At 42.7% G+C, this 14,018-nt stretch overlaps 1 protein-coding gene across 1 annotated transcript in view; it reads left to right on the top strand.

Annotated features, from left to right (window-relative positions):
* The window catches only part of LOC135899053 (uncharacterized), a 52,366-nt gene that overhangs the window by 1,007 nt on the left and 37,341 nt on the right, over nucleotides 1–14,018 (top strand). The gene's annotated exons all lie outside the window — the stretch shown is intronic.

Here is a 14,018-nt window from a genome sequence, read left to right as displayed (position 1 = left end):
GAAGGTGTTATATGAAACTTCTACGAAGTTTTCCCATAGCTCTGAGGGAACCAGAAACGTTAGCAATGTTATATTCACACAGAATGGGCATCATGTTGTGCTTGAAGTTTGGCGGAACTTTGAAAGTTTGACGGCACCTTATGCAACTTTGTTACCTAACTATCTTACTCGTATATTACTAACCGCCTAGGGGGTTTTCTCGAACTACAAACAACTCAATGTGTAAAAAAGTTGAAAGTATGAGTGAATAGCAATTTTGTTCATGACAACATTCCAATGTTTAACAACTTCCACTTGATTGCACTTTCTGCAAGAAAAGTTTGAGTTAGCGATAAAAAACGTCCTATCGCTGGTATTCGCTGCTTTTTTCAATATACCAAATGACTCGAAGTGAGATTCAAGTTATTTTTTACGAAATAGGGGCGCATGTCAAGCCTCAGCAGCTGCGAAACGCTGACTTTTATAGTGTATATGAAAGTGCCGCACATAATTATTAAACTATAATGTTTTTCCTATTTTTATGCGCTGTACGAGGTTCGTAATTGGTTTCTCCTGTATCCTCACTGAACTTAACTTTTGAAGAAACTCAGTTTTCAAGAAATTCAGTTTTCAAGAAATTCAGTTTTCAAGAAACTGGGCGACATGATCTACGTTAAAAATTTGCGGTGTATTGGTTGAATAATAAGTTACGTATACAAGTGCTGCCAGGCGATGAGTGTCTGATTCACGAGCAGCCCTAATTCTAGTCTGCTGCCCTAAAATAGCAAGAAAATATGCTCGAAAATCAACTTAGCAAGGATGGAGAGAGCACTAGTGAAAAGTAGTAAGTGTTGTTTAGTGCACGTGGATGAAATACAGCCTTTGTAAGACAAATTTCTTAAGGAGTTCTAGAAAACTTCATATCACCTTTATATGCTATATTTCCAACTGTCGTGGTGTAGCTATGCATTAAAACAAGTGTATTTTGATAGAAATTGGAGGTGGGGGGAGGGCGCCTCAAGTTTAATGCATGGCGATAGTTTGTTTACTGCTCGATTAGTAGTTTTGCAAATAACTAACGTGGTGTAACCTTTAGGTATTAAGGTGTGTTTGGCAATGTTCATGGTACGCTTCCCCGGTGCGCTCACTGAACCTCAATAAGACACCTTGTTTTACTCGGTGAAAGAGCCAAGCTATGGTGGATGTTTAGGCAGTGACTGAATGATTGAAAACGTCTTTATTTGCAGAATATTCGTAGAACTCATGGGTGGGCCGCCTAGTCCGGTAGTCCACTGGTTATTGCTGCTGCGCTGGCCCTCCCCACCAGCCAGTGCTGACGGTCAGGATCACAGCACCCCGGTCATGTTTAGGCAAATTCTAGAGTGTGAAAGCTTTATGCAACCTTTGGTGTAAATAACGCACGGAAATTCTCCAAACGCTGTGAATGGGTATTACAGTTATTCAGCGTTGAGACCGCCGCAATGGCATAACTATCAGTGTCGTCGAGATGACATTTAGCAAAAAGGCCCGGCCAGGAAAGGGGGTGGGGCGCTTATGGCATATCTGTGTAAGAAAGTAAATGAGTAGTCGTTAAATGCAGGCTTTTCAAATAAATTTCCTTACGACGTGCTCGAAGGAGTTCACATTTAAGTTAGGCTATGTGCCCCATTGTGCCTGGAAAACAGTACGTTACGCCGAGCTTACACTTAGTGTGAATTGGGGGCACTTTGTTACTTTTGGCGCAAGGGATTCCTTACCTTTTGCCCATTGGACTGTACACAAACTTTTTTTTGTATTAAGCGCGAATCGGATAGCGACCGCAGCGGCTGGTTATTGAGGCCTCAAGGTTGCGGTCAGTAGCATTACGCATAGTCACTGAGCCACCTGCTACTGATTTGCTGAAATATATAACGAAATACTAGGAAAAAGATTTAATTGCTCCTATGCTACCTCGTAGGATCACAATCCAATTTCTAGCGAGGGCGTTTCTTTCTAGCAGTTCAAATAAGTATGCCTGTTGCCTGTGAATAAACAACATAATTTAAAGTGCTACCACCATATCACGAGCTCATTTGAAATGTTGCTTTCATTTATATTACTGTCGAGTACTGTTCACTAAATCTTTTACGAAGGTGCTCACATCTGCACACTGTTGAGTCCGTGAAAATGTTGGACAAAATGTTCACCCCCTCCCCCCATCACCCCTAAGTTTGATCCCGGGAGCGTTCTTGATTATTCCAAGGCAGAGGCCTAAATTTCGCGTTGTTCGCGTAACATATCTATAACAGTCAGGATCATTTGCACATATACTCGTAATGTACTACAAATGTAAATGTTGTACTTGTCGCCACTTTACACTTCTACATTATATTGCCAATACCCGACTTCTAATTTTAAGCAAATATATGCAAGACAGCTTGTCTAGTTCACGAAAAAGACTGGAAATACCCGCCAGGAGCTACGTGTAACGTGTATACGCACATACAAAGCGAGCAATAAGTAATTATTTGCAATGCATCTAATTAGGCCAATAACGTAATATTTTCGCTACACATTATACGTAAGATGCCCTTGATATTAACCGCGTATAAACTTGGTGTAACATAGTTTCCTCGCAACTGTGAAAATTATATTCAATAAATGTGACTTATTATTATAAAGCCGTTGCTAAATAATTTCACTACAAACGCTGTATTTATCCACATGCATATAACTTCGCACACACTTTCTATGCCATTGTTCAAATTATTTATTATATATTTTTAATGATTTTTAGTTTTCCAAGATAGCGGGATAAATTTTTCGCAGCTCGCCTGGCATACTCATAATGCTTGAGAGCACTTGCAAACATATGTTATTTGCAAACACATTGAACTTTCCCTATATCTCACCTGCACGTACTGATTACTTTCATCAAACCAAATGAGATAAGTTCGTTAGTTGACCGAGAATACCGGGGCAGCTACCTACGATGCATCTATTAGCAGCGAGAAGTTTGAGTGACCCTGTCTCGGGAGTGACGCTGAGGCCACGGTGTCGCACGATCTGGCTCGCTCGAATTTCATGCGTGCTGGCTCCTTTCGTGTATGCTAGAACCCACACAAGCGCAAGCCATGCCTTATGAAATATGTTTCGGCCCCTGGCTGATGTCAAGCTTGAAGTGAAATTTGATTTTTCAAACAACCGAGCGAGTCGTAATAAGTTGAGCTTTAGATATTGGAAGCATCGTAGAGTTAAAGGAGTCTAGCGCTCTCGAAATGCAGGCGTTTTGTGTCTAAGTCGGTCACTCTCGTTCTAAAAGAGTGCCGGAAGTATCATGACTATATAAAATTGTCAAACATTTCGCCCCAGAACTTTAAGCTTCCCTTTGTAACTTGCTCATGGCAGACACTGCATCTTACGTGGTACATAACATTGCTGTATTGTCTAAATATCGCAAAAGCGCGTACAAGACGCACTCTGCCTGTAAAGTTTCTGTCGACCTTCTAATAATAAGGTGATTTGTTATTGTCATAGGCGTTCACTATCCGTAAGCATAACACGAAATATTATGCGCGCATTTTCTATAATAAACTTGCTATTACTGTTTCCACTCTCCGCAACAGCCGCTCCGAAAAAGCATTATACTGGGCTCTTTCAAAGACTACACCTGAACAGAGCATGCCTCAAATAAAATTCTTCTGGTTAGTAGGAAGCTGTATCTTGGGACCAAGTCGAATTTTCCTAATATATAGATGCAAAAGAAGGAAAAAATGTTTTATCAGACCTGGTGATCATCTTTAAGTTGTATGAAATTCTTAAAAAGTGCCTGCTGCAGAGGACACAACTTTTGTCCTTCAACTGGAATATTTATAGTGGCCAACATTATTTGCTCGCAAAATCGAAAAGCATATTCACTTAAATAAAAAGTAACAAATGAACTCCCGGAGTAATTACTTAATGGCACATATTGCAATTTACGAACTGTATGCAGTCATATTGCCATGCCCCTCGACTTGGAAATAATTTCGAGAATTACGCCAGCTTCAACATTTTATTTCCCAAAGTGTATGACGAAATAGAGGACGTTCCAGTTGCTTTTGTGCTTTTTACTTTCGGAAACCCGGTTGTTTGCTTTAAATCAGGGGTACAACCAGGACTCAATGGGAACCAAAGGTCAGTGGGCCGCCTCGCATTAGGCGCTCACGGGAAGATTAAAATGAAGCTGTGCAGAATGATATGGCCTGGACTAGTTTCGATGTTAGGTAAGCTCGCAGTAAAATTGAGTATGAAGAACGGCTGAGTAATATGGAAGAAAGTAAGTGGGCTGGGAGAGTGTTCCCAGGTTTCTGTACAAGAAAAACGTTGATTCACAGTGGAGGAAAAGAACTAGGAAGCTTACCAGTAAGTAGGCGGCCTGTAGGTTGGGCATCATAATCATCATCATCATCATCATCATCAGCCTGGTTACGCCCACTGCAGGGCAAAGGCCTCTCCCATACTTCTCCAACAACCCCGGTTGGGGTTGGGCAACACAACAACAAAGAAGGTCAAGCGGAAAGTCAGAGAGGCTGAAATAATCTCATGGGTGGCGGCAATGGAAAAGAAACCTGCCATGAGTAACTACTTAAGAGGGAAAAACGAAATCAGGAAAGAAATAATTTATGATAACTCAAAGGGAAGCTTATTACTTTTCGAAGCGAGATCTGGATGCCTTATAACATGCACCTATAAAGCGAGATATAAGAAGGAAGAAGAAGCATGTGCTTGCTGCGGTAAAGCTAGGGAGACGAGCAAATTTTATTAGAATGTGAAGACGTCTACCCAGCTGTCGATTTAGGCAGCACTTGTCTCCTTGAAGCCCTTGGATTCAGCGGGAGCAGTGGAAAAATAAACGTGTCCGCAATAGGCATGAGTAAGAGGCGATTGGAGGATTGGTGGAAGAAAAGTGGGGAAACGACACAAAACGGGGACGTACAAAAGCACAGTTCGCAATAGGGGATCAGCAAATTTGGGTGTGGTAGTTCATAGCGTTTTCTTTTTCTTTTTTATTGTTTAACCTAGGTAGGAAATTAGGCAGTATAATAGCAAAAGCATGGTGGCGCAACCCACCAACCCGTTCCAAAGGGGACGCTCATAACATCCACCATCTATCCATCCATGCTTTATGGCCCTAAAAGGTGCCATAAAAATCGATGACGTCACAGCCACCAGGTGCGGGGACTTCAGTAGGCGTCGCCACCCGTATTTCGTTCTTGCGCTTTTTCTGGCTTACCAAGCGTGTTATCGTTGTAAGAGTGGTGTCTTTGGTGTTGTAGAAACGTAATTTACTGATGCAGAAAGAATCATTTTTCCCTTTAGTGTCCCTTTAAGGATGCTTTTTTTCACTTAACTGACTGGGCTTCTACATCTCTGTGTGTAGTTTCAAGATGCGCCCAGTTTAAAAATGCAGCAGACCAGTTTTATGTATTCCAGCGTTTTCTAGTGTAAACACCAGCACAGTCTGGTGCTGCCTGGCTGGCACAACAGAGTGGTCTGGTGTCATCTAGCGTGCCCACCAGGATGGTGTAGTGATACCTGGTGTGTATGCTGTAGTATTTTAGTGTTATTTGGCGTGCGCATCACTGTGGTCTGGTGCTTGTCTCAGCAGGGTTTGGGTGCGAGCTAGTTGGTACGGAGCATTCATATTTAAAATAGCGCCAAAAACACGGACAAGGGAAGACATAGGACGAGCGCTGACACAGAACAGTGCACGTCCTGTCTCGTCCCTTGTCCGAGTTTTTTGGCGCTGTTTTAGATATGACTGGTGCTTGTCGTGCGTGCTAGCCAGTTTGTTGTGGTGAAAACTTATCTTCTGCATGCCAGCTAGTGTCTTGGTTTATAGACGTCCTTTCTGGTTTGTGTATGTATGTCCTAAAGCGAAAGCTCGAGTAACCTCGTCGAACCGCATTTCGCCATCTCCGCGAATTTGACCTTCGTTTGACCGCAGCTGTGCCGTAGACTTGGCAACGCGTTATGTGACTAACTGTGCTGAGCTCCGGCGCAGCTTCGTGCGCTAGACGCCGCCGCCGGCTTGGCCCATGCGCTCTCAGCAGCTGGGAAGTCGCCTGAGCACGTGACTCGCCGTGCACCTGGCTAAGGGGAGCGCCGCGCTCGCCCAGTCAATACGAGCATAAAGAAAGAAATAGAACAAGAGCGGAAACTAGGCGAAAATTGAAAACAGGAAACGCGTCATGCTATAGTATAACGCCGACGAATTGGGGCTGCGAGCATCGAAATAAAAAGAATGTGAAATGAGACTGACAGAAATTGTTTTATTTTTTTTAATTCTTTGCCCGAAAAAAGTAAAAATATCTGCGTATAAATTGAATTAAGCTTTGCAGCTTACTTCCGCTGCCTAGCGACAGGCGAACCGGAGAATGATGAGCCAGATGTTCGCGTCATTCGTCAGACACACCGCTGAAGCGAGAAAGACCGGCCACGCATCTGAGCGTTGGACTGTTCGGGCACCCGTCTGCCTGTTTTTCTATTTTGCGATTTAGCCTGGTTTGGCGGCCTCCCGGTGAATTATTGCGTTCCTTTGTAACTTCGACATGGCACCACTGCACTATTGGACTACGGCAAGGTAAGAAACTTTGTTCGACAGTCTGCGACGCACTTCAAGCAATTAGGTTTACTGCCCGGCACCTAGGCTGGACTTGTGACGCAGTTAACGAAAAGCAGCGTGGCCGTCGCGGAGCAGTTAACTTGAATTAATCGTACTGGAAGATGTTTGCGACGCTTTCTTTGAGCCCCAATATTATTTTAACTAATTTCGGTAGTTTTGGGGCATGCTAGTTGCACAGGGTGCTGTGACGCAGTTTCGCGTGTACTGAATTTTACTGCGACAAGTTTTGGCACTTTCTCTGACTGCCAACATTATCGAAACTAATTTCATTACTTTTTGGGGTACCTTTCAAGTGCAGTGGGCGCGCCTGGAGCTGTGACGTGGTTAGCGAAAATCAGCTCGGCCGTGGTGCGCGGTTTCGCGCTTTAATGCACGGACAAGTTCATGGCGCTTTCTCTGATGCCCAACATTGTTGAAAATTATTTTCGGTACTTTTATGAGGCCCACTCACCACGCCTGTGGTGACGCAGCGAAAAGTAGCTCGGCCATGGTCACAGTTAATTTCGCGCGTACTGAATCTTACTGCGACAAGTTTGTGGCAATGTGTATGTCCCCGCAACAATTTAAGCCTTCTTTCGGTACCCACGCTTGTCGAACACGCGACGAGCAATCGTCAAGAGTGATAGCACGGGAGTGCGTTGCTTGCGCCTGCAGAACGCACAAGAGATAAGCCAAGGAGCTCAAACGCCAGAAACTAGTAACTCTAAAATCCTGTCTTCTGAGAGGCACCCACGCATTTGTATTGAGTGCGAGTAGAAGGAATTCTGTGAGCATCCAGCATGCTCATGCTCTGGTTGAGGGCCTGTGTTGTGGTCACCTCTGTGTATTCGTAGCGTACTATCGTAGCCAAGTTCGCGAAACGCACCGTAGCCCGCACATTCGTGCTATTAAAGTGCAGGAAATAAGTCTTAGGAAGAGGGGAATGCTTAGAGTTAGGATGTGTTTGTGGTATGTACGGTATTGCTTGGGATGATTCGAGTATTTTCTGCACCGTGTGTGTAAATAAGAACTGCTTTCGTTTGCAATGCCATCCATTCACCACTGTCACACGCTTCGCCTCTACAGGCATTATTCTTACATGTAATACCAAAATAACACTTGCTTGTAATTTTTTCAACACACGTCGTCTGGTGGAGCTTCCTGCGGAAACTACTGCTGCTTACCTGGTGCCACAACGTTGGATGAATGTACACAAAGCCCGCGACGAGCATTTATAAAGAATTAAATAAACATTTCCTCATTTCACAAGGCGTCTTGCGTCTTTATGAAATTGTACGTGGCACATATTCAATGGAGGCTTGTGAAGATCGTTCGCAATCAGTTTTACTTATCAATAAAATGATTTGCAAATAAATGTTTTATAAATAAAAAACAACTATATTAATAAATATTTGCTGCAAAAAAAACAATGGAGCCGGCGTGAGGCGCATCAGCTAGTATTCAAAACGCGCGCGCACGAAACTGGAAGTGTGCTTCAGGTATTAACGCCCACAGCTTGGTGCGCTGCAGTCAATTCGGCCACTGGGCTCTATGGGAGTGTCCGCTCTGGTTGTATTCCCTTCTCTATGATACGAGCTTGGCCATGGATGGGCGCGAGGCCAGGCCGTCTTCTCTGAGCGTTGCGCGGGAGTTGGTCGTTTTGAGCCGTCGTTGTTAAGCGGCGTCTGACCACCGCGCAGATATCTTCCAGCGAACTGCTTCATTGGAGAGGGTCCGGAATGCAACAGGCGCCGCACCATCGAACGATGTGTATCTACCCAAGCCTAATCACAGCACCAACCAAGGCACAGCCGTCTTACCTGCCTTAACAATGATCCCATAACTAAATATAGTAATTACACCTAAATCAAAGGCTAACTAGATGAAACCAAGACTTAACCACGTTAAACCAAGCTCTCGTTTTGCACATCTAGGGTTACCTGAGCTAAGACGCTGCCAATTTTTTCATGCTAATTTGCCTCCTTTCAGATTAGCACAGCCAACAGATTGAAATTCATTTCTTTTATTTATTTCAAGATAGCGTAACCCCAGAGGGCTACTGTATGAATAGAAAGTACAGAATACAAATTCAGCAAACAATTAAAGCGAAAGCGAAAGATGCAATGCCAGACCACAGGACAAGATATAACAGAGGAATTCATCAGGTGACAAAGAATGAACATGATGCAGTAAACCATTCTACATTTATATGATGTCGACAAAAAAAAACATTTCAATTTCTTGGTGCAGTGATTAGAAAGAGATACAGTCAGACATGATGGTGTTAAGCAGTTTTGATGAACCTGCTGAATAAAGGAAATTGTGGAGAGAGGTACACAGCATGAAAAAAACTTTAATGATTCATCGTGGCGAAAGGTAGAGAGAGTGTCGAGCTGAATATTTCAAAGGAAGGTGTTATTACAATTTAAACTATTCCATTGGAACAATTCCTGCTACTTATGGCACAATCCATGAGCTGAATTGTGATATCGTGTACATTAACATTAGCACAAAAGTTACAACGACCACGAGGAACGCATTTGCTTGCAAAAGTACAGAATACACGACAAACCTGACTTACAAAGCGATGACACATTCTGTGTATAATATAAATTTTCAGGGTGCATCAAATTACAAGTAAATTTTCTTCCTTGAGTCCCCTACAATTTTACTTTTACGACAAGAACGGACGTTACAATTATTACTGCATGTTTGACTTGACACAAGCAGAAGTTCCTTGGGAAATACTAAAGCAATTGTCGACAAACGGCTGTGTGTGTATTGTGCTTGCTTTATTTCAGTGTACCACTGTCACGTGGTTGCCTAATATGAAGGTTTAGAGAACAAGAACATTTAAAACATATAACTGAAATGACTAATAAATTAGTGCCATTCATGCACTTCGTAGAAAGGCATGAAACAAAGCGGTTAGAATAATAAAAGTTCTTGCTTCTAGCTTTCATAAAAACTATTTTGAGGGATGCACTGTACGCCGGCACTCCTGCCTGAAATTTGTGTCCTATAATGCTTGAGTTTGCTTCCGTTAGACTAAACATACTAAACATCGTGTGAGAACTAGATAAGAATTCCATAATGTGAAGGGAAGAAAGGGGATTGAATATATACAAACACTCTGCTTACAGATGGCTTGCAAGTTGTGTAACTTAGGAAAGCACACACACACGTTCGCTCAGTAAATGTGTCATTTTAGCACTAGTGTGACATAGGATCTTATTTTTTAGTGAGTAGATTGTTGCTCATATCATGTTCTGTACCATTGTCTAGACAAATGCTTATAAACATCACACATACACAATAATTTCGTGGCGAAGCAAATGATCAAACTAACAAATTAGTGTGGAATATTATTCTTGCAGCGCAAGTTAAAATGATTTTTTTTTGCTTCATGACATACAAACTACAGACGAACGAGGAATAAGAGTTTGCGTACTGATATAAATATTTGAACGTAGTAACTATCCATGGCACAATATGTAATACTCCTGAATTTACTGCTAAACAATGCAACTACTGTTGAATTATATCTCAACATGTCATTTTACATTCAAAAAGGCAACTGCACAGACGAAAATGTTGTGATTGGAAGTAATGATATGAACGAATGATATGCACAACTTCAGATAATTAGACAATTACATTTGCATTTGAAAAGGTGCAATGTCCTCAGAACTGATAACATGCTGATATTTTGGTACATAATGGTGAGAGCGACGTAGTGTAACAAGTTTCGGTAATTTTACGTTATAGAGCGATTTCTAAAGCAGGATCGCACTGTCATTTCAACCCCACTACAGGCGTTTTACTGTCAAGCGAGAACATCTTCAAGAGAACACTCAATGAAGAAGGCAAACAAGACATAAAATTACACAATCACAATGTAACACCAAGGAAACAGATTCTGGGTTCTATCACAGATGCAGGTAAATCAGAAAGATAATGAAGAAACAGTAAAGGAAACCGCGTGTAAGCAGCCTCGTCTATTCACTGGAATGCACGGTAGCGCCCTTAGGCGCAAACACATCGTACACCGCTGAATAATTCTGGCACACACCAGATAAAACAAATTCAGGCTGCAGAGACGTGCTTTCTTTTTTTGAAAGCTTCGTGGGTCGCACGATAAACACAGAAGGCATGGACGACAGGAGCGCAACCCGCTCACATTCCGCAAAGCAACACGAAAGGAATGAGGATGACACGAATTTAACATGCGCCACAAGAACGATGAATCTTCGTATATTTGATGTTTTCCGACTAAAATAGTTACAACGTGCACAGAAACATCGCACACTGCACCTGTGTATCTCATAGATCGTGTCAACAATTTCTAAAGCTAAAGTAGCGGCTGACGACAGCAGCAAGTTATTTAAAACGAAGTGATGGCGCAGGTGGCACAGCAATACCGCAACGCGTCGTGGATGGGCTTCAAAACAGTTAAGCGAACTCCATGTTGTTCCAATCAGACTGCAGCGACGGCCTCCTAAGAATATCATAAGTAAATCTCGAAGGCCATGCTTTTGCTGCCCGCATGCGGCGGAAGCTACTGTAAATCGAAAACACATCATATAATTTCCTTGTTTGCTAAAGTACAGTAGAACATATAGACTGTGCGATGGTTGTTTTTGCGTTTCAGCATCTGTCTGTAGTTGGGCGCAACAGGGCACAAAATGACAGTGTGCTGGTTATTTTAGGCATCACGGAGGTCACACAACCTCACGAGTCTACAGGTAGCGCCACCCACCGCCCCATTTCAAAAGGGTCGCTCATAGCATCCGTCCATCAATCGTGTTCCTCCGTTTTCAACGTGCACTTGGCAATGCGAGCTGCTACGATGTGTTTGCTTCTTCGTGTCTTTGTGCTCGTTGTAATGAAATGTCACTTTGTTCGTGTGCAAAAAAGTATCAGAAGGTAGCTTCTGTCTCACTGTAAACTCGCCGTATGTATGACGTTCCAGGCAAATGTGAACCAACGATTTTCATGCCGTGGAGTGCGTTCGCTTTATCCCTAGTTGTGGAAAGTTTGGTGGACGTCGCAAAAAAATAATGTCTATTATTAGCGTTCCTGAACTCGTCCACTGCGCAACGGCATGTATGCTACAATAAATTTTGCTCCACCACCACTTAAAGGCTCTTCTAGACCACGTTATACCCCGCAAAAGGTAAGTAATCATGCTTGCTAACTACATGCGGATTATGCATGCTTCTTGTGTACTTAGAGCGCCTTGCGAACATAAGAAATAGAACACCTGCGATGAAAGTGAGGAAGAGGAGGAGGAGGAAAAACGTTTATTGAGCTTTAGGAAATTTAATGAATTTGGCGGAGTCAGATGGTGTCTTCCATCTTCTTAGCAATGGCCTTTTTTGATCCTTCTTGAGTGCTGGTTTACAGAATTTGGTTGCACAAAATTTATTCACTTAGTGCTAAATTGAAAATATTGATGAGCGTTTGGTTCCGATGAAAGTGATTAGGTTCTGTAACACTCGTGTTCATCATGTGCGCGAGCTTCCGCTTTTGTGGTGAAGTTGCTTAATAACGACTAATCTGCCTCTTCACCGATTATTGCTGCAGTGGCGTTTGCTCTCCTACATAGGCTTCGAGGCTGTAAATAATCTCTGGTTAAGCGGTTTATCCTTTGCGAGCAGTTATATCGAAATATTTAAACCCACTGGAAACAATCTGGCACGAGACAGCGACAAGCAATGCGATATAGATGGCTGTCACATTCGCTCGTCGACTAGAAGTCATACCCCATGCGAGCGACGACATTGAGCGGCGTCTCCTTGGTGTTGCCTGTATGTGGACAGTAAATAGACTCCGAAAGTGGCGTGACGTGTGCTTTATTACTTATAGTTGATGTGTATTGCTGTGAGGAGCAGTGTAAGGCATTCTTTAAACTCCTTCAGTAGGTTCTTATCCTAGCACGTATCAGAATGGTCTTTTCCTCGTTCCGTGCGACAATTGGTAGTACTTGACCAATTTACATCCAGTTCCGTCTTCGCGCTACTAATTAGTCGCTCGCTCATAGCAATTCTGTGCGATGAGCGATGAATTGTAGAAGTGTGGACGACGTTCGGTGACACAACTTTGACGTAACTAAACATGACAAGGGAAATGCAAGATCAAGAATGGCGCTGACAGATGGAATAGCACACTGTGGCATAAAGGTTATAAACAGAGATTGAGTGCCTCAGAAAGGCTGGCCAACGCTTCGATAAAAGCACCTATTTTCGTCAAAGGTGGCCTCGTCATCGTCGGCATATTAGTTGTAACGATTTAGTGGAGTGACATCATGTGCAGTTGTTGTCGGTGGCGGCTGAGTGTAAAGGGATAGACTCCAAAAAAAGAAAGAAATAACGCTTTCGCCTAATGTCTCCAAGCATGATCTTTAAGAGTATGGGACAAGAGTGGGAGAATGGGAAGGCGGGGATAAAAAGCAAGACATAAAAAAGACCAAGAGGGAAAATATAAACAACAACAAAATTAAGTGCGTAGGGGAGCGACAGGTGAGGGTGCTTTTAAGGGTGTCGTTGGCGGTATGCTTTTGTGGCTTTAGAAGAGATGGTCAGTGCGCGAGTAACAAAAAAGACCAAGAGAGAGAGAGAGACAAAAGGGAAGGCAAGACAGAGAGGTTAGCCAGTGCAAATACCGGCTGGCTACTCTATGCTTGGGAAAGGGGTAAAGGGTAAAGGGTAAAGAAAGACCAAGTATCTTAAACTAAGTGATAGAAAAAAATACATTTCTTCGTATTGTAGTGTTGCTGCCTGTCAAAAAGTTCTGTCATGAAGGAGTCCCTATTATCACGACATTCATCAGTGACTTTGACGTTGTGCTGTACCCATCCCTCAGTGGTGCAAACATTGTTTTCCTGACTATTTGTGCTGCTCCTTGCATGTAATCACAATGTGACAGCTTTAAAGTGCCACGGCTAAAGGTTAACACAGTACTTGATAGTATGAGGCCATGACCCACAACAGTGTCCACGTCAGGGGGGAGCACATAAAAAAAGCAGGGACCCCACGGCTATTGCTGCAGCAACACGACGTGTAATCCAGTGATCGCGTCTGGTTTCTCTAAAGTGTATGTGTTCGCAAAAGTATGATCTCTCTATCGTTCGTGAATAAGTTTATGGACTTATTACTTAGCACAGCTTACTAAATAGGCTAAATATTTGTTCAACTTTATTCAACTTGTTCCTTATTTGTGATTGTAGACGTTACGTACAGATTATCTTGTTCACTACAAAGCTAGACCAGACATACCTTAATTTCTGAATTTTTTTTTGCATCAGTCGCTCGGCTGCAACCTACATTTTATTTTTCCTTAGTACGCAATATATTTACCACTTGGTAATATGTTTTATTGCTTTAGAACTTTCCTATGTCATAGCTTTTATTTC

The sequence above is a fragment of the Dermacentor albipictus genome, chromosome 7 (assembly GCF_038994185.2).
Source record: "Dermacentor albipictus isolate Rhodes 1998 colony chromosome 7, USDA_Dalb.pri_finalv2, whole genome shotgun sequence".
Taxonomy (NCBI): domain Eukaryota; kingdom Metazoa; phylum Arthropoda; class Arachnida; order Ixodida; family Ixodidae; genus Dermacentor; species Dermacentor albipictus.
The sequence above is the reverse complement of the archived record's forward strand: the minus strand, read 5'-3'. Positions and strand labels throughout refer to the sequence as shown.